Source organism: Hibiscus syriacus, unplaced genomic scaffold, assembly GCF_006381635.1.
Source record: "Hibiscus syriacus cultivar Baekdansim isolate YM2019G1 unplaced genomic scaffold, ASM638163v2 tig00110332_pilon, whole genome shotgun sequence".
Taxonomy (NCBI): domain Eukaryota; kingdom Viridiplantae; phylum Streptophyta; class Magnoliopsida; order Malvales; family Malvaceae; genus Hibiscus; species Hibiscus syriacus.
This window is the reverse complement of record NW_024062688.1, coordinates 9629305-9650331: the sequence shown is the minus strand read 5'-3', so window position 1 is coordinate 9650331 and position 21027 is coordinate 9629305. Positions and strand designations below refer to the sequence as shown.

The 21027-nt window shown below is 35.7% G+C and overlaps 2 pseudogenes; both read left to right on the top strand.

Annotated features, from left to right (window-relative positions):
* Positions 1-835: 835 nt before the first annotated feature.
* LOC120120128 lies at positions 836-10075 on the top strand (annotated as a pseudogene).
* A 1408-nt stretch (positions 10076-11483) lies between these two features.
* Positions 11484-18981, top strand: LOC120119773 (annotated as a pseudogene).
* Positions 18982-21027: the final 2046 nt, after the last annotated feature.

Here is a 21027-nt window from a genome sequence, read left to right as displayed (position 1 = left end):
TTATACGGATCTAAAAAACGATGACGTTTTGTTATAATTTTTTTTAGATGTTCAAAATGATACAATTTTGGTCAAAGATCATGTCACCATACAATACAAATTATTGATAGTGTAGCTGTGTAGTTGAAATAAGTGCCTCAAAAACGCTATTAGTTTTATTCTAAGATTATATTACCCTTTAAATAAAAATAAAAATAAAAATTAGTTACTTTTATTACTCCTATTAGTTTAAATATTATTAAAGCTGTTTTTATTAATTTTATATATTTTTAATTTTTAAAATTCACATTTATCAAATAATATCTTCATATTCAATATTTATTTCTTTTAAATACCAAACAGTTTTTTACAACTTAAATCTAGTCAACGTTTAACAACAAAATTGTCTTTGTCTTGGATTTAATGATTGGAATTTATTTAGTATGAAAGTATACAGTTTTGAGTCATAAATAAGATTTAAATAACGATCCCATTCCCGCTATTACAGCGGAAAAAGGACAAAAAGATAATGGAAAAATTACACTCACACCAAAAAACAACAAACTAAAACCCTTTTTGATCAAAATCTTAATCTTGTTGTACGTTTAGGCCAACGTAATCCTATTTAAATAGAACTCTACACTCTTCCGGCATCCTCTCATCAATGCTTTGTATGTTGCTTTCTTCTTAGGATTTCTATTGCTAATAGCTTCACCAGTTTCACGCCATCTCCTCACTATTGACTCGTATTTTTCCTTTTTTCCCCTCACTTTTTGATTCTGTAATTTTCTTCTTCTTCTTCTTCTTCTTAGTGATTTTTCTTCTGCTGTTTGTTCTTATTAGGCTTTGATTGCCAATGGCGTTGAAGCAGGGAATATCCAGTGTGGGCGCCCGAAGAAATATGAGTTCTCGCTCTCGATTACGTTCCGTGTTTCTTATTCTCTTCTCTGTTCTGACGCTATTTGTTTTCATTGTCGGTCAAAGGCTTTACATCTCTGGTTCGTTTTTCTCTTTATTTTCCACAAAGATTGATACTTTATTTATGAAAATTAATTTCGGAAACGATGATTAATTATTGTTTTGACTAGTTTAAAATAAATTTGAGTAGTGCCTTATCTTTATGTTGTTTCTGAGTTTTGATTAGTGAATTTCGTTGTTGACTACTGATTTAATACATATTTTTAAAGTCAAATGGTTTGACTTGAGTTGCACATCATTTTTCGTGAATGGTGATGCTCCTAATTAGTTTATAAGTTGCACAGCATTATAATACAACTTTTAAGATATAATTTTGTTGCATTGCTTTGTGAGTATGAAGCTGAGATTTGAATTCAATTTTGTTCTTATCATTTTTTCTTTCGATTTCTTGCCTTTTCAATGGTTTAAACAATTTTTTTTTTTGGGTTTCTATTGACTGTATCTGATATTTCTGCCAATTGATGTTTCTTTTGCAGTCCAAGATAGTTTTCGGAGTGGTTTTAGCGAACAGGTTTCTTCTTTTAAAACCTTGTGCATTTGCATTGTTTTTACTTAGATTATAGACTGTGACAGCTTCTTCATACCCGGCTCCACGTTATTTTAAAATGGTTGGATTTTGCAGAATGATAATTGGAGGGAAAGGCTGCCATCGCAATCTGTCAAAAGCTTTTTTACTAAAGAGGTAAATGCATTATAGATTATATTGCATTATAGATTATATTGCATTTGAGTTTGGTGCTCCAACTATTGATAGATTTTAATTGTCAGTTATATTTATCATCTTATGTCACACTTAAATGATTCTAGGCTATTGATGTTTTAACTACAAGCACAGTAGATTTGGAGCCGCTAAATATTGATTCTTTCAGAAATGGCAATTTGTCTGCATCATGGACAGTTGATGGGGTGGATGCTTCAATTGCAGAGAAAGCGGCTTCTGAGGTTAGGGTCATAGTTATTTTCCACCTCAGTATTAACATCTATTACATACTTTTGTATTTTCTACCGCCTTCAGCAGGACCTTTCCTTGCCCCAAAATTTAGTTGCTGATTGATTTGTCTTTACTTGCATGTCATTTGTTCAAAGTCAAATCAAAAGGCTGCAGACTTGAAACAAGTAATATCTCAAGTTAAAGAAGGAAAGCTTCTTTACGGTAAGGTATTTCTGATCTGTTAAATACCTGCCTAATGCTCTTGTTGCATTTTCTTTCATGCTAACCTGCCTGTTCTATGCGGATGATCAGTCTCACAATAAGCATACTAAAACACTTCGAAGGGTAATTATCATCTTTTGATGCAAGGAGTAGATTAGTATTATAATGAATTATATAATAAGAGTCATTTTACTTACCCTGCAGCAACTTGGAGATGATAAACGTAAGAAGCATGTGGCTGGTTTGGTGCATCAAGATGATGAAGTTACTGTGAAACTTGAAAATGCAGCCATTGAAAGATCCAAAGCTGTGAATTCTGCAGTCCTCGGCAAATACAACATATGGAGGAGAGAAGTTGATAATGAGAATTCTGATTCCACAGTGCGCTTGATGAGTGATCAAATTATAATGGCAAAGGTGTTTATTAGTATTGCAAGCTTGGAAAACAAGCTTGACTTGCGGAAAGAAATGCATGTTAGGCTCAAAGAGAGTCAGCAAACCTTAGGAGAGTCAACAACTGATGCCGATCTACCACACAGGTAAAAGGACGCATTGGCTATGTGCTGTAGTCCATGTTTCCCCTGGTTTTTGCTTTTGCTGATCCTGTTAGTTTGTGTTATGTGAATTTATTCAGTGCATCTGATAAAATTCAAGCAATGGGAAAAGTTCTAGCCAAAGCAAGAGATATGTTGTATGATTGCAAGTTGGTTTCTAGAAAGCTCAGAGCAATGATCCAGACATCAGAAGAACAGGTTAGGAGATTGAAAAAACAGAGCATGTTCCTGAGTCAATTAGGTGCCAAAACACTTCCCAATGCAATTAATTGCTTGTCAATGCGTTTGACCATAGAGTATTTTCTCCTTCCCCCAGATAAGAGACAGTTCACTAGAAGTGAGAATTTGGAAAATCCAAAATCTCTACCATTACGCCCTCTTTTCTGATAATGTCTTGGCTGCATCAGTTGTTGTCAATTCAACAATCATGAATGCCAAGGTGATAAAAACTGCCTTATCTTTGCATAAAATGTCTTTCACTTGTACAATTGAAAGTATTAGATTTCTAAGAATTGAGGTTCAGGTGCAGTATTCATTAAAATTTTCTTCGTTGTTGTATTGCAGCATCCTTCAAGACATGTTTTCCATCTTGTTACCGATAAAACTTAATTTCGGAGAAATGAACATGTGGTTTCTGTTGAATCCCCCTGGAAAAGGTACTATTAATGTAGAAAATGTTGATGAATTCAAGTGGCTTAATTCATCCTATTGCCCTGTCCTACGACAGCTTGAGACTGCTGCGATGAAGGAGTATTACTTCAAGGAGGATCATCCAACCTCATCTGGATCTTCAAACTTAAAGTATCGGAATCCGAAGTATCTCTCAATGCTTAATCACTTGCGGTTCTATCTGCCACAGGTTTACCCAAAGTTAGTTAAGACCCTCTTTCTTGATGATGACATTGTTGTCCAGAAAGACTTGACTGGATTATGGTCTGTCGATCTCCATGGAAAAGTCAATGGTGCAGTAGAAACTTGCGGCGAAAGCTTCCATCGTTTTGACAAGTTTCTGAACTTCTCAAACCCTCACATTTCACTAAATTTTAATCCTAATGCTTGTGGGTGGGCATATGGAATGAACATGTTTGATCTCAAGACGTGGAAAAAGAAAGATATCACTGGCATATACCGCAAGTGGCAAAACATGGTGAGTCAATCGAAAGACCGAATATCCAATTTCTTGGTCTTTATTTTCCCGGTCACATACGCAAACCTTCATGCATGCATAAAGATTACTCGGTTGTTGAGGCAAATCCTAACGTTTGATTCTTTTTCTTTATTTGAATGTTTATCAGAATGAAGATAGAACACTGTGGAAGCTAGGGACACTGCCTCCAGGACTGATCACGTTTTATGGTCTAACACATCCACTTCAGAAGTCATGGCATGTACTCGGCCTGGGCTACAGTCCAAATGTAGATAAGAAAGAAATTGAACGTGCAGCAGTTATTCATTACAATGGCAACATGAAACCGTGGCTCGAGTTGGCGATGATGAAATATCTGTTATGGTTTAAGTCGATTAGAAGAGAAATAGAGGAATAGATAAGAGAAATAGAGAGAATTTTAGAAAGAATTAAGAGAGGAATAGCTAGTTCATTCATAACATCCCATTCAGATTGATTCTACAGCATTTTATTTAGTTACAGGGCTCCAATTGTCATTTAATAATGAGCTAGATGTCTGTACTATTAACAACCTATAACAGACTAATATTCTTCTCTCATTGCAGGTTGTTGGGCCACCAAGCTGGGCTGCTTCACTTTTCCCGTATGAAGACTTGGGCCGACCCACTTCTACCAGCACCCTTATCAGGTAACTTCTCTTCATCAGGTAAACGCTTCAATTCTTTTTCTCCTCTTCCAATCCCTAAATTCCCTTTTTCAATTCCCTCTCGAGCCTCAATCCCTAACCCTAGATCGATGTTTCCCCCAATTGTTTCCCCAATTTCTTCCTCTCTTCCCCGTTCATCTCCTCGTTCCTCTCCTCCAACTGTAACAATACCCGCCGCTGGAAAGGATCCTTGTCCCCAAGGATCAAATTCAGGAAATTGGCCTCGAAGAACCGTATAATCTTCCCATGTATCACTGGTTTAATCAAGGTTCTTCCAGCGCACTAGCCACTGCGTTACAGGTTTTTTTTGTCTATTTATGATTCTTCTTCCCATAATCTTATATGGCTCGATTTTAATCTGTCCGTCATCGTCCATGGCAGAGGGGTTCCTTGAAGAGACAATTGAATCCTCGACGTGCTTCTTCAGAAGGCTCACGTGAAAGACATGATGTAATCTAGAAGAGTCTGGTAAGTCTAACTTATACGCAACTTCACCAATCTTCTCAATAACTTTATAAGGGCCGTAGAACTTAGCTGCTAACTTTAAATTCTTGCGCAGGGCCAATGAAGTCAGACGGTAGGGTTGCAATTTCAGGTAAACCGAATCTCCAACTGCAAATACTCTTTCTGTTCTTTTTTTGTCTGTTTGTTGTTTCATTCTATTACTTGCATGCTCAAGTTGTAGCTTCACTAACTGTCTGATATCTTCTCTACTTCTCATTAAGTCACTAACAGACTGCACATTAGTTTCTGCTTGCCAAACCATAGTAGGAGGCTTGTAGCCATACAATGCCTCAAATGGTGTAAGCTTAAGGGCAGTGTGGTAGGTAGTATTATACCATCACTCTGCATGTGGCAGCCATTTAGCCCACTGCTTCGGCTGAAAAAAACATAAACCCCTCAAATATTGTTCCACGCACTAATTCACCCTTTCTGTCTGACCATCAGTCTCTGGATGGTATGCAGTACTAAATAGAGTTTTAGTGCCCAGTTGCCTTATCAGTTCTCTCCAAAAGAGACTGGTAAATGTATTGTCTCTGTCAGAAATGGCCATTTTAGGCTGGCCATGAAGTTTATAAACAGTATCCAAATACAATCTGGCTATATCAGTAGCTGTATAAGGATGTGATAAGGCTAGGAAGTGGCTGTACTTAGTAAATTTATCAACTATCACCAAAATGCAATTTTTCTTCTGGGATGTAGGCAAGCCTTCTATGAAGTCCATAGTAATAATCTCCCAAGCTTGTTGAGGAATAGGCAATGGTTGTAGGAGCCCTGGTTTAGGAATATGTTCTACTTTAGTCTGTTGACAAACTGTACATCCTCTAATATAATTTGCCACCATAGCCTTTAACTTAGGCCAATAAAAATTAGCCTTAATCCTTTGATAAGTAGCATGTGTTTCAGAATGTCCCCCATGAGGTGAATCATGTAAGAGTTGAAGAATTTGTAATCTTAATGTTCCAGTACCTCCAATATATACTTTGCCCTTGAATCTAAGAATACCCTTAGAGTATGTCCAGCAAGGGTTAGCAGTAGGACTTACTGGTAATATAGATAACCAGTCAGTTGCCATTTTATCCCCTTTATAGCTGTCTTCCACTTCTTGCACCCAACTAGGAATGATTAGGGTAGTACCCATAGCCATATACTGACCTTGATCTTCCCACTGTCTAGAAAGGGCATCAGCAACCACATTTGACTTACCCTTCCTATACTGAATAGAATAGTCGAGCCCCAATAATTTAGTCAGCCCTTTCTTCTGGATGGCAGTAGTTAATTTCTGCTCTAGCAAATATTTTAAAGGTTCATGGTCAGTTTTGATGATAAAAGGATTGCTTTCTAAATAATGCCTCCATTTAGATACTGCCATTAGAATAGCAAGATATTCTCTCTCATATATAGATAAGGCAGTATGTCTAGGGCTAAGAGCTTTACTAAGGTAGGCAATAGGTCTACCATCCTGAGATAAGACAGCCCCAATTCCTCCCGAACTGGCATCTGTTTCTAAATAAAAACTCTTCCCAAAATCTGGTAATGCTAGCACAGGGGCAACACACATAGCATACTTCAGATTTTCAAAAGCAGTTAGAGCCTCAGTACTCCAGTGAAAATTGTCTTTCTTAAGCATTTGAGTCAAAGGTTTACTGATGGTACCATAATTCTTAATAAACCTTCTGTAATAACCAGTTAATCCCAAAAAACCTCTAAAAGATTTTAAAGATTTTGGCACAGGCCAATTTCTTCATAGCTGCTACTTTAGTAGGATCAGTAGAAACCCCAGAAGCTGAAATAATATGTCCCAAGTACTCAACTTGAGTCTGTCCAAAGAAGCATTTAGACATCTTGGCAAACAATTGATTAGTTTTCAAAACTTCCAGAACCAATTGTAAATGAATGATATGATCAGCCATAGAAGTACTATAGACTAGAATATCATCAAAAAATACCAAGACAAATTTTCTTAAGAATGAACTAAATAATTCATTCATTAATGCTTGAAATGTAGCAGGGGCATTAGTAAGCCCAAAGGGCATTACCTTGAACTCGTAATGGCCTTGATGAGTTCTGAAAGCTGTCTTATAGATATCCGCAGGCTTAATTCTGATCTGCCAATAACCAGACCTTAAGTCGATTTTAGAAAAATAAACTGCTCCACATAATTCATCCAGTAGATCTTCCACAACAGGAATATGAAATTTGTCCTTCACTGACATACTGTTTAGTTTCCTGTAATCAACACAAAACCTCCAGGTACCATCATTTTTCTTAATTAAAAGACATGGAGAAGCAAAAGGACTTTTGCTTGGTTGAATCACAGAGGAGAAAATCATATTAGCAATCTGCTTCTCTATCTCAGCTTTCTGAATATAGGGAAATCTGTAGGGTCTTAAGTTGATTGGGGTAGCTTCAGGTTTAAGAGGAATTGCATGGTCATGATTTCTTGTAGGAGGCAGTCTTGTAGGTTCAACAAAAATAGCTTGATATTGGTCCAGAAGAGACTGGATAGTTGTAGGAGTAGTCTTGGAATCTTCACACATATTGAATAACACTACATATCCCAAAAGAGGAGAATCAGAAACTGTCATCTTCAATAGGGTAGCTCCTGAAATCTGCTGTAAGAAATTTGACTGTTGTTGACCTTGTATAGTGATTTGCTTCCCCTTATGCACAAAGCTCATAGTCATTTTATTAAAGTCCATCAATATTGGACTAAACAATCTCATCCAATCCACCCCTAACACCATATCACTGCCCCCCAATTGAAGTAGTCTGAAATCATGTATAAAAGAGTGCCCTTGCATCCTCCATTCCACTTCATTACACCTTGCTGAACTGTAGAGTTGCTGCCCATTAGCTACTGTAATAGCTAGAGGATGAAGAGTATTTATCTGTATGCCAGCCTCAGCCCATTGAGGTGTTAAAAAACTGTGGGTACTCCCACTGTCAATTAGTATATTCAATGGTCTTCCCTGAATTGTTCCCTGAATCCTCAATGTATTATGACCAATACATCCAGTAATGGCATTCATAGATATTTCTAGATTCTCTTCCTCCTGTAAATTCTGCTGTTCTGGATCATTAGATAAAATTTCTGAAGGTAAGACACTTTCATCTTCAATCATCATATTCAACTGTTTTGCTTTACACTGATGGCCTGGAACAAACTTTTCACCACACTTAAAGCATAAATTGTTCTGTCTCCTGTAGTCTATCAGGTTCTGTTTTTGTGTTGTAGTGGATATATTCTTCAGTGGTAGTGTTAGCTGATTAGGCTTAGAACCAGGTAGAGGAATTGAATGAGCTGGATTTTTTACAAAAGGTCTGAACCTCTTACTCTCAAAGTCCATAGAGAGCTCATATAATTTAGCTTGCTTGCTTGCCTCAGATAATGTTTTAGGGTCTAGAGCTTTAACTCTGTGTTTAATGTCATCCCTTAGTCCACTAATAAACAAAGAGACAAAAAATTCTTCACCTAAAGTAGGATTCTGCAGAAGCATGTGAGGTTGTAGTTCTTTAAATCTATCCTGATATTCTTCTACAGACCCTTTCTGGACCAGTTTTGTAAATTCCTCCACTATATCAACAAAGGCTTTATCACAAAACCTATGACATAGATCAGCCTCAAACTCATGCCAAGTCACATGATGTTTTTGCATAATATACCCATCAAACCAAATCTCTGCTTTACCTGTCAGGTACATTGTAGCTACTTCCACCTTCTGTTCATCAGCAATACTACATAATGAAAAATATTTTTGACATTTTTGTAACCAACCTCTGGAATTACTTCCATCAAAAAATGGTAGCTCAATTTTTGGTCTATGCAACATAATCCCTGACATACTAGAAGACCCTCCTGTACCTCTTTTATCCACTTCTAAAGCCACTAACTGAGTTCTAGCAGCACTGTTCTCCCCCGTTTGGTTATCATTTTTGCAGCTAGCTATATGAGCAGGCAAGTCATTTGGTTTAGACTTAAGAATACCAGGCTCATCCGGTTTATAAGTAAACCGAGTCTTATCATTGATTACTGTCACCTTAACAGGTTGTTTGTTACTCATATTGGATGAATCAAGGGTATGTACCTGATCCTCAAATTGATTTTGGTCCTCTTTTCTGCCAGTCAAAATCTTCAAGATTTCCTCCACATATCCATGATTTGTAGCCAATCTAGACTCCAGTGTAGAAATCCTCTCTTCCTGAGTCTCCCACCATTTAGGTGGATTAGACTCATCTCGTCCTTGTTTCACCAGTGCTGTCAGTTCTTTCATCTGCTTCTGCAACCCAGCTAATTCTTCTGCCATATTCTGATTTTTCTTGGGCATACCACCAACTTGCCAGAAACCGAGGCTCTCGATACCAATTTGTTATGGTTTAAGTCGATTAGAAGAGAAATAGAGGAATAGATAAGAGAAATAGAGAGAATTTTAGAAAGAATTAAGAGAGGAATAGCTAGTTCATTCATAACATCCCATTCAGATTGATTCTGCAACATTTTATTTAGTTACAGGGCTCCAATTGTCATTTAATAATGAGCCAGCTGTCTGTACTATTAACAACCTATAACAGACTAATATTCTTCTCTCCTTGCAGGTTGTTGGGCCACCAAGTTGGGCTGCTTCACTTTTCCCTTATGAAGACTTGGGCCGACCCACTTCTGCCAGCACCCTTATCAGGTAACTTCTCTTCATCAGGTAAACGCTTCAATTCTTTTTCTCCTCTTCCAATCCCTAAATTCCCTTTTTCAATTCCCTCTCGAGCCTCAATCCCTAACCCTAGATCGTTGTTTCCCCCAATTGTTTCCCCAATTTCTTCCTCTCTTCCCCGTTCATCTCCTCGTTCCTCTCCTCCAACTGTAACAATATCGATCATATTGGACCGAGTACGTCAAGTAGGACCACCCCTTCCTTCGCAACTGCAATTTTAGTGAATGAACCAGATTATAATTAGTGTGCCATTTTGAGAATGTGTGCGTCTTTGATTCATCTCATTCCCACATTATTGTTTATTCTTTTTTTCTTTTTTGTAAATCATTAAATTCATTCCCTTAGGCGACTCATTCATTGGGATGGGTTAAAAAATTGTAACTGAACCACACACGTATGATTCTTTTTCCCTTCTTCAATCTTGTAGAGTAGATAACCTTAGCCATTGTATTTTTTCAACAAATGAACTCCCATTTGCTGGATTTAATTTATATTGGTTTCATTTCAGACTTTATTTGCTACTCCTTTCGTCTCTTAATAAATCAACTATCATCGGTTATAATGACAAGACAAGTTATATTATTAAGAAGATATGTTTTTTATAATAATTATAACGTAATATTTGTTCAAAAATTTTCTTAAATTATTTGTGTTCTTTAGAGAAAATTATATCTTTTTGAGTTCATCCATGTATTACTTTTTTTTTTAATTTTTAACAACTAGTTGTTTAAATGAGACGAGATAATTGATTTTTTTAAATAAAGTCGGAGGTATGAATTTTGAAGTTTGTGAATAGCATGAATTGAGTTGGGAGTAGTTGCGGATCTATAAATATTTTGAACGAGATAGTCGTAAATAAAATTTCAGGGTGGACATCATCAATAAAGTAGATCATAATCAAAGAAATTTAAGATTCCAGAGTGGGCACCATCAATGAAACATATGACTAATCGAAGAAAATTCGAATTTAAAGGTGGACTTGTGTCCACCCTCGACCCTTAATGCATCTGCTAGTGGTTGGGAGGATCGTCCCCATAATAAACTTATACAAATAATCAATTAATAGATCAAATATTGATAGTTAAACAAAAATATTTAACGATAATCAATGTATAACGATTAAAAAACATTTTTAATTTCTTACATTTATAGTTTTTTTTTATCAAATTTAACCATGAATCTCTAAAAATAGAATAATATGTGTATAATTTAAGCGTCAAATTGATTAAAGAACTATGACCATTGAAGATTATCAAAAGTTATTTTATCTTTTTTATTGTTTTTAAATCACTTGTAATAAAAATAAAATTGAATGAAGTTAGTGAAATGATTAAAATTTTCAAAATAAAAATAATACAGTAACTCAATTTCGTAAATTTAAAATATATATTAAATTTTAAAATAGTATAATTACCTTTAACATATACTTTTTTATATAATTAATAATATTTAATTAATTAAATACATATTATAAAAATGATGATACAACCTAATTTGCTAGCTTCGACATATTGTATAAAGTTACCGGTATTTGTATTTGAACATACAAGGGCCTGAATAAAGCATGCCTTAATCCCGATCAAGTCTAGACTGACCATCAGCACATATACTGTCTCATCCATGACTCTATTTCAATTGGTCCAACAAGGCTTCAAATTGGTTAGAATAGAGTAAGATTGGGCTAGCCTACTTCACTGGCTCCATTCTAGAAAGGAATGAAGGAAACGACGTCGCATGTCAGCTAAAAAGCCCATCTTCTTTCTCCTTGCAGTTTATTTCGGCATTGAAAATTCCCGGAGAATCTTCAAAACAACGCAACTGATTCTTTTCATTTTTCTTCCTCTCGCGCTCGGTCGAGTAAATTAACTTTCGGAAAATTCCTTATTCAATTGAGAACGATTTGATTTTTTTTTCTTCCAATTAATCTCAGTGATCAATTTTATTCCTCGGAAAATTCCCTCATTTTATCATAAATGGTTAGCCTAATTACCCGCCATCTTTAATATATCTTGATTTCTTTCTTTGAGGATTGATCGGTCTCTTCTTCTTTTCTATTTTTGTTTTGTAGATATGAGTTTCATCAAAGGCATAATCGACTCTCTAAGTTCAATAATCTCAACCGATAGCTCACCGCATGAATCAACACAAAATCCTAGTTCATCCATATCTCAAAACATGGAGGGGATATCTGGAAACGAACGCACCGCGTATAAACTCAAAGGATACTTTGATTTGGCCAAAAAAGAGATCGACGAAGCTGTTCGAGCGGAAGAATGGAGTTTACTAGACGATGCCGTGGTTCACTACAAAAACGCGCAGCGAATTCTAGTCGAGGCTAGCTCAACTCCTACACCTTCATATATCAGCTCTAGGTACTCAATAATTTGCTTTGTGTTTTGCTTATGGTTTTGTTAAAATGGATTCCGGTTTTGATTTCAATTTTTTGTGTTAGTGAACTAGAAAAGGTGAAATCATATAGGCAAAAGATATCGAAATGGCAGGGCCAAGTCTCTGAGAGACTGCAGGTTTTAAGTCGGCGATCAGGTCTTAATATTTTACATTTTAATTCATTTTAGAATAGTTGAAAAGCTTATACTCATTTCATTTCATTTTAATTTTATTTCATGTTTTTTAACTTCTTATTTCAGGAGGCACATTCGCGGACAAGGCATGGCTTTGTCATTGAGATACCTGAAACATATGTACTTTAAATGTAAACTTAACTATGTTCTTTGGATGGAAACTGGGTCAATCTGCATTTTTATTCTGCCATTTTTAAATTGGAAGTTTATGAGGTTGTTACTTGTTAGTTTCTATGATTATTGTTTTACAGTTTTCCCAAATTTTTTATTATATAATATATTAAAATATTTGCAGAACACCTTAACTCATGCACAAACTGCTGCAATTCCAACAAGAACATCAAATTCTAGGAGAAATGTTTTACAAAAGTCTCCTCGTAACCCGGTGGTGAGAAATCAAATCGATAGAGTTGAAAGTTCAAAATCTGCACAAGAACCCGCTAATGGATACGAGTCAAAGTTGGTTGAAATGATTAATACAGCGATAGTTGATAGGAGCCCTGCTGTTAAATGGGACGATGTTGGTAAGATACTTGAAACGTTTTTCCCTTGTTGGTTTTGCTTTCTAATGCTTGCCTTCCCCCCCCCCCCCACCCACTTGCGTTGTAGTTATGAACTTCTCTTATTGTTTGCAGCTGGCCTTGAAAAGGCTAAGCAAGCATTAATGGAAATGGTTATTCTGCCAACTAGAAGGCGAGACTTGTTTACTGGACTTAGAAGGCCAGCTAGAGGTTGAATGTTACTAGATTATCTCATTCAAGAAGATAATTTTTCAGTGCTTAACGAATTTGTTTAATGAACACAATTGCTGCACTCTTGGTTTCTAGGTCTGCTTCTTTTTGGTCCACCTGGTAATAGGAAGACCATGCTTGCCAAAGCTGTTGCATCTGAATAACAGGCAACATTCTTCAATGTTTCTGCATCCTCTCTAACGTCTAAATGGGTTTGTCTCTGTCCTTGCTATTATATCCTTTTCTTCTAGAAACAGTGAAGTCTTTAATACGCCCTTCAATTTTCTTTCCCTAGCCCTATGCTGCTCTTGATTATGGTCTTTATAATCAATCAGGTAGGAGAAGGTGAAAAGCTTGTTCGGACACTCTTCATGGTTGCAATATCCAAACAGCCATCTGTTATTTTCATGGATGAAGTATAACATTCTTTCCCATCATTCAAGGGATTCAGTTTTCTGGCCCTTGAACTATTTTCTATTATCATGTTTTGGAAATGCTTCAAGATTGTACTTTTTCTCGCTTTGTTGTTCCTTGTATGTTCTGTTACTGCCCCTCAAATTGCTGAGCAGTGCTAAGTGTTACTTGGTTTAAGATTAATTTGTTAATTCTGCTAGGTTGTATTTATTGCTGGTGACTTGAATATTTTTTATTTCTTTTGAGAATTTTTGTGGTAACAAACATCCATTATCTCTAGGTCCAGCATAGATTTCTGCATGTCTTGCATTTGATATGCTGGCCTAAAGATGAACTTGATGGATTGGGTGTCATGCTTAAATAAAACAAGTTTAAAAATGAAACACGGTGGAAACTGGAAAGTAAAACATAATATATCAAAGAGATGCCAAAATTCTTTTGGATCATACTTGTAAATTTTTATCTGATTATGCAATTGTGTAAGTGGTCAGTGTGCATTATTGGCAGTATGTTCATTCCAATCTGATTGGCTATAGGGCATATAAAAAAAGCAATTATTGTCTGTTTAGATACAATATTGCCTCTGACCATTTCTCAGTTTCCATATTTTCAACTCATTCTATATCTATTTTGATGTTAACAGAGGTGTTTAAAGAAGTGTAAATTATTTGGAGTGAACTTAAAGGAAGAGGAAATTAAGGGTTGGGCATCTATGATTGGATGTTCAGTGGGCTCTTTTCCCTCAGAATATTTGGGACTCCCTCTAGGTCCACATAGGAACTCCAACATCCTATGGGATCCAGTGGTTCAAAGCTTTTATAAGAGGCTGGCGGGATGGAAAGGCTCCTCTCTGTCACTGGCAGGCAGGCTAGTTCTAATTAAATCAGTGCTATGCTCACTCCCTATTTACTTTTTGTCAATGTTCAAGGTTCCAGCATCAGTTTACAAGACTCTAATTCTATCATGTCAATTTTTGTGGGGAGGTGGTGATGGGAGAAAGAGGATACATTGGGTAAGCTGGTCCGATGTTTGTAAACCTAAAATTGAAGGAGGATTGGGGGTTCCTAATTTAAAGGTGGTGAATAGGGCACTCATGGAAAAATGGGCTTGGAGGTTTGCTATTGAGAGGGAGGCGGTTTGGAGGGAATTGCTCTGCATCAAATATAAATTGGATCCTTCCTTGATGCAGTTTGACAGTAAAGTCTCTCCTAAACTATCCTGGATGTGGAGAGATATGGTGAGAAACCATTATAATGCTGATTCGTTGGGCTGTAGTATCAGAGGTAAATATAGCTTTAAAATTGGCAATGGGAGGAGCATTCGGTTTTGGCAAGACAATTGGACTATGGATCATCCGTTGATGGTATTGTTCCCTAGAATATTTTCTATTGCAGTAAATAAAGAAGGAAGATTATCTCAGTTGGGGAGTTCAGTTCAAGGGGTTGGATTTGGAACGTTCAGTTGAGGAGAGAGTTGAATGACTGGGAATTTGAGCAATGGGCAAATTTGATGGTTGTGATCTCTGATTTCTCTATTTCTGCTGATGCCACTGATGGATTGTTTTGGAAGGGGAATGGGAAGGGGTTTATACAGTGAAATCATGTGTCAACCTATCTTATTCGGGTTCTCCCGATTCAGAGGAAGCTAAATTTTGGAAGTCTAATGTTTGGAGGGGTCTGTTGCCTCCAAGAGTTGAGACTTTTCTTTGGCAAGTTATATTAAAGAAGTTGGCGGTCAAGACAGCTCTGGTTAAGAGAGGTGTTCAGGGCATAAATGATACTTTGTGTTCTTTCTGTAATCTTGAAGAGGAGTCTTCATCGCATTTATTTTTTTCATGTTCGTTTGTTTGGCCAATTTGGATGAAATTCTTGGGATATTGGAATTTTCAATCGGTTTTTCATACAGAGGCTAAAAGATTCCTATTGGCTTGGAATGACTTGAAGTCCAACTCTCTTATCTGGCATTCATTCCTGGAGCTGTTCTATGGACAATTTGGAAGACCAGGAATTTTATTGTGTTTGAAGGAGGGAAGCTTGATCGAGCAGAGATTTTCTTCTTGCAAGGTGCAGGCTTGCTTCATGGTTTCTAGCTAAGGAAACTCATGTTAGTATTTCCAAGGATGATATTATTGCTGACCCGTCCATAGTGGATTCCTACTCTCCCATTCTTATCGGGTTTCAACCGTGTTTCCTTGGTCCCCACCTCCAAAAGGTTTTGTTAAACTAATGTGGATGCGGCTACCTCGAGTGATTGGAAGAGGAGTGGCTTAGGTGGTATTTTGAAAGACATGTCTAGTTCGATTCTTGGTTCCTTCAAGAGCCGGCTGGTCCGGGGCCCCCAACTTTAATGGAATTGAAGGCTATCCTAAAGGGTTTAGATTTTTTTGAATCTATTCGTCATAGGGTTAAAGATAGACTGATTATTGAGAGTGATAGTCAGGTGGCAGTTGACTGGATTAAGGATGTGGTCTCTTGTCCTGTTGTTTATGTTCAAATAGTTAAAGACATTATTCAAAAGCTTAGTGTTTTTGAAGGTTTTATTAGGTGGGTTAGTAGGACAGCCAATATAGAGGCGGATGTCCTAGCTAAGGCGGGTATTGGGTGAATTATGCTCTGTTAAGGACTGTTTCTTTTTGGTTTTATCTCTCTTGAGGGAGATGGGTTGTATACTTTGTTTTATTTGAATTTATTGAATCCTAGGGCACTCCTTTCCTCCTTGTGTGGGTCAAGGAACTATTTTTAAGTTCCGTTAACCACCAAGGGGGTTTTTTGGAGGCCTTTTATTCCTATCAAAAAAAACAGAGGTGAAATTTTATTATGCTACATTCAACTACATTTTATGTATGTCAATCAATTGCCATCCTTTGCATCAATATTATCTCTGTTTGCATACTATCATTCCCCAAATTTATATATATCTTGGTTTACTCCTTGGATTTAGCTTATGGTAGCCATTTAATATTGTGTATACCTAATCATTTTTTACAGATTATTTTATTCATTATTTTTTTATTTTTACAGATTGATAGTGTCATGTCAACCAGGTTGGCTAATGAAAATGATGCTAGCAGACGTTGAAGTCAGTTTTTAATCCAGTTCGATGGAGTGACATCCAATCCTGATGATTTAGTAATCGTCATTGGTAAGTATTCATTTATCGTCATTGGTAAGTATTCATTTATTTACTTTCTGGAACTTGGATAAAATTATTGAAGAAAATGTTTGGACATATTTGTTATCCAAAATTTTCCATGTGATGATAATGCCTGCTTTTATTTGTGTTATCCAAATCTTCCTTGATTACACATGTATTTCCATATTTGTATATACTTTCTTGTTCACATGTTTATGCAGGTGCCACTAATAAGCCTCAGGAATTGGATGATGCTGTTCTTAGAAGATTGGTTAGTATGAACTTGCTGCAATCTGATTTTCCCAGCCATGGATATCTGATAAGATCCTGTTTTAGAAATAGCTTTTTGATCAACTCATATTCTATTGTGAATTAATGGACCAGGTTAAGAGGATATATGTACCTCTTCCAGATGACAATGTTAGAAGACTTCTTCTAAAACACAAACTCAAGGGTCAAGAATTTTCCCTACCTGGTAAGTGATGCTCTTGTTCTGCAATTTGTATGAATTCGTATCCTTTTTTTTTATTTCCGAGTTCATAAATGCATGTTTATTGTATTTAACCAAAGTGATCATCTATCCTTTTAACTGCTCAAATGGCCCTTGTATGACAATTCAATTATTGTTATCCATGATAGGTCGGGACCTAGAGACTTGTGAGGGAGACAGAAGGTAAAAGAAAATTTTCTGTTTTATTCTTCAGGGCAAAATGCTTCATGGATGGCAGTAGTCTATCTTTATGACTTCTTTGATTAGCAATTAGACTGCAGCCAATACCAAGGCATCATATCTGTTTTCTTCAGCTTGGTCTAAGTCATGGTTTCTATGTTGCAGCCAATGTACTTACAGTGTACATAGGCAGCACCGCGGTAGTGTTTGTAAATGGTAGTATTTCATAATGTAAGAACTTATCATTTGGCTTTTCTATGAATAGGATATTCTGGAAGTGATCTGCAAGCATTATGTGAAGAAACAGCTATGCCGATTAGAGAGCTTGGTTCAAACATTTCTTACTGTCGGCAAATCAGGTATTTCCAGCAATAATTAGGTTTCTAGTCACTGTATGCGTAAGCAAAAATCAGATATATAGATCTTGCAACACCTTTCAAGTTAGATTTTGTAGTTTATTGTGGATTTAGTGGTTTGTCGGAATGGTTTAGGGTACTTGGTAAGAGTGGAAAAGTGTAAGGATCAAAAAGAGAGTGGAAAGTGGAAGATAATGAATTTTGAGTATCCTCGGTACGGGGAAGTGAGTGGAAAGAAAGTTGCAAAGGTGATGACCATTTTCCATCTTAATTTATGAAAACAAATCATTCCAATTCAAATGATGATAAGGAGAAATATTATGTACTCTTCCTATCATCTCGATGGTCCCGTGCAATCATCTTAAGCCATATAAGCATTTTTTTCACATTTTTTACTACTTCCACCATCCATAATTTCCCTGTTAGAGGTATTCCCATAATATCCCATTAATCCCTCAACCTCCACACGTTAAATCTCCATATTTTCCCATCCCCTTCTTTGATTTCCACGCCATCAAACATTTTTTTGTAGAAACCCAGCAACTTGGATTGCTTTAGTTAAAATGATTCATCAGTCATCAGCTCAACATTGATATTTTTAAAACAAAAACAGATTACCTATTTAATCCAAATAATGATAAAACTGAAGACTCGTTTTGGTGTTCTTTTTACTGCAATTGGCAGTGAAGAAATCATTTGAATGAACCTGGGATTTAGATTCAAGTATTTCTGTCATGAACATCGCATGGATCTAGATTTTGAATTATCTTTCTCATGTTGGATCATGTGTTTGGTTTTTAATCATCTGCTTTACTCATCGGCATTGACCCCCAAACAATAGCAAGATAAAGTTGTCCCTTCTTTTATCGAAGAAAATTGTCCATACAGACTGATTACAGAGATGATTTGACATTTAAAGTAGACTTATAATTCTTATTGCAGGTGAGACCTTTGAGATATGAAGACTTTGAGAAGGCAATGTCTGTTATTAGGCCCAGTTTAAACAAAAGCAAGTGGGAAGAACTCGAACAGTGGAATCAGGAGTTTGGCTCTAATTGAATTTTTTTTTTCCAGTTAGCTGTATGAGTCTTACAGTATGACTCATTGTAGCATTATTACACTTGTCTGTTAATAGAACAGCTTATTCGAAGGATGGAAAACAAGTTGTAGCACCGTCTGCGCCAAACCAGTATTAAGAAGCCAAAGCCATATCACTGGTCAAGGTTGTATTTTATTTGGGGTGATGATTCTTTGACGATGTCATATGAAGTATTGTTTTTTTGATTATTTTTTACAGAAAAAGCTTTTGATTACGATATGGTAATTAAAGTTTTCTTGTATGCTATTCAAGGGCTATATAAAACATCTGAGAAAACGTGATTTCAAAGTTTCTTTGGGCTTCGACTGAAACAAATTATAGATATTTGGACTGTGGTCTTTGCTAAATCCTAAAGCCTTTGCTACCACCAAGTGCGAACAAGCAGAAGCTACTGAGATTTATACATTTGGAGGAGGATCTAGAAATAAAAAAATGAAGTCTAAAATATTAATACTCTATTCTAAAAAATTTGGGTATGTTGTGGTTATCCTAGGGAGTTGCATACCTCGGCCCATGATCCTCCACCCTAATTTTTTGGACACTTCAAATACTCCTGCGTAAAGCGTTGGGTGTTTACTCCAAATAGTGTTTTTGAAAAAAAATTGTTTTAATTAGATTTTTAGGGTAAAAAGCTAATTGAAACTTAGGTTTTTTTTTTGAAATGAACTCAGTTAGTGTTAAATAACGGTTTTCATGTGTTAAAAATCTAGTATATACACAAGATTTCAGCAAAACTAAGGCATGTAAAGATGGGCTGCGAGGAAGTCGGATAACATTCTAATGAAGCTTGTGATATTATCTTTTACTTTTGAAATATTGGGCTTGATTACTGGCCCAATCTCATATCACCGTACTTATAACCGGCAGCTGCAAGTTTAGTTAGATGAAAGAATAGGGTCATAAATTGCCGTTACCTTGTTTATGAAGTGTTGGTGGAATATTTAATTTCGGTGAAAGGAAATATAGTAATAGAGTAGTTGTAGTAAAAGGGAAGCGTGAGTGGTGGTTTGCTTAGTTCAGCGTCTCATGCACGCACCAGAAAAGCGGCGAACGGCGCGCGGCTTTGCTCTTTCACTTTCGCAACCACTGTTTTCTTCTTTGCCTTAATAAAATAACTCAACGGCGCCGCCTACGTCATTCTTTGAGGATTAAATTTTCAAATTTGATTATAATTACTCCCTGATTTACATTACTATTTAAGGTGGGGTACATGTATTCTTTGAAATTTATATTTCAGTTTAATTATTATTTATTTTATTTTATTTGTGTCTATTCATGTCTAAATATATCGTGTTGTTAATATATGTGTATTCATCATAAAAAATATTTTTAAAATTTTCATTATTTTAAATATATCAAGAAATTTAAAATATATTTTTATTAACAATAAATTTGAAGTAATAAAAATTTAAAAAAATGATCATAACAAATAAATAATAATAATTTTAGTAAAACATAAAAAAAATAATAAATTTAGGCCGACTGCCATTTCACAGGGCTATGGAATAAATTACATATACTTTGCATTTGGTAACTGAGTATCTTTAAATCATTTTCTAAAATACTATTATCATGTTAAATATAATAATAATAATTAAATTTATTCATCATCTTTAAATATTATCATAAAGAATAATCTCTATAGTATATTTTAAAAATATCGGTTAGGTTGCATAAAATTTTGATCCTCTAGTAGTAATGAGTGTATTGTAGTTTGAAGTTTGCAGAGTTCGGTGTCGGTGATCTTAAAACGTAAGTCCTAGTTAATGGCAGTTGGTTTCTGAATGTGGAAATAAGGCTATGTGTTGTGCTTATATGTATGTATATTGGAGAATAATCTATTAATGAAGAATTATACATTTTCTTTTAAAGTCGAAACCAAATCTACTTTAAACATTAAAAGGGAAACTGATCACGTTTAATTGGTCCATTTTACTAGCGGGGCCTTGCACGTGTGGGCTACTCACATTTAATCTGTTGAATGAAATAAATTTCATGCAATTTCAATGGCAGTCAGTCAATAGAAGGGTGATCCACAGAAGAGGTTATTGGTGATTGGATAGGAAAAGATGTAATGTCCCAAATTTTGAAATATTGACTGGAATGTAAATTTTGAAAGTTTGGGGACTGAAGTGTAAAGTTGTAAAAGTTTAAGGACTAGAAATGTAAATTTTCAGAAGTTATATTTTGGGTTTGTAAATAAGTAGTTCAGCCGAAGAAATTTATTTTAGTGGGTTTCGGAATTTTTATTTTGAGTTTGCATAAAAGTTTATTAACGGACAAATATCGATAGGATATTCGGATACTAGGATCGAATCAAGAGTCCACAAAAATTTT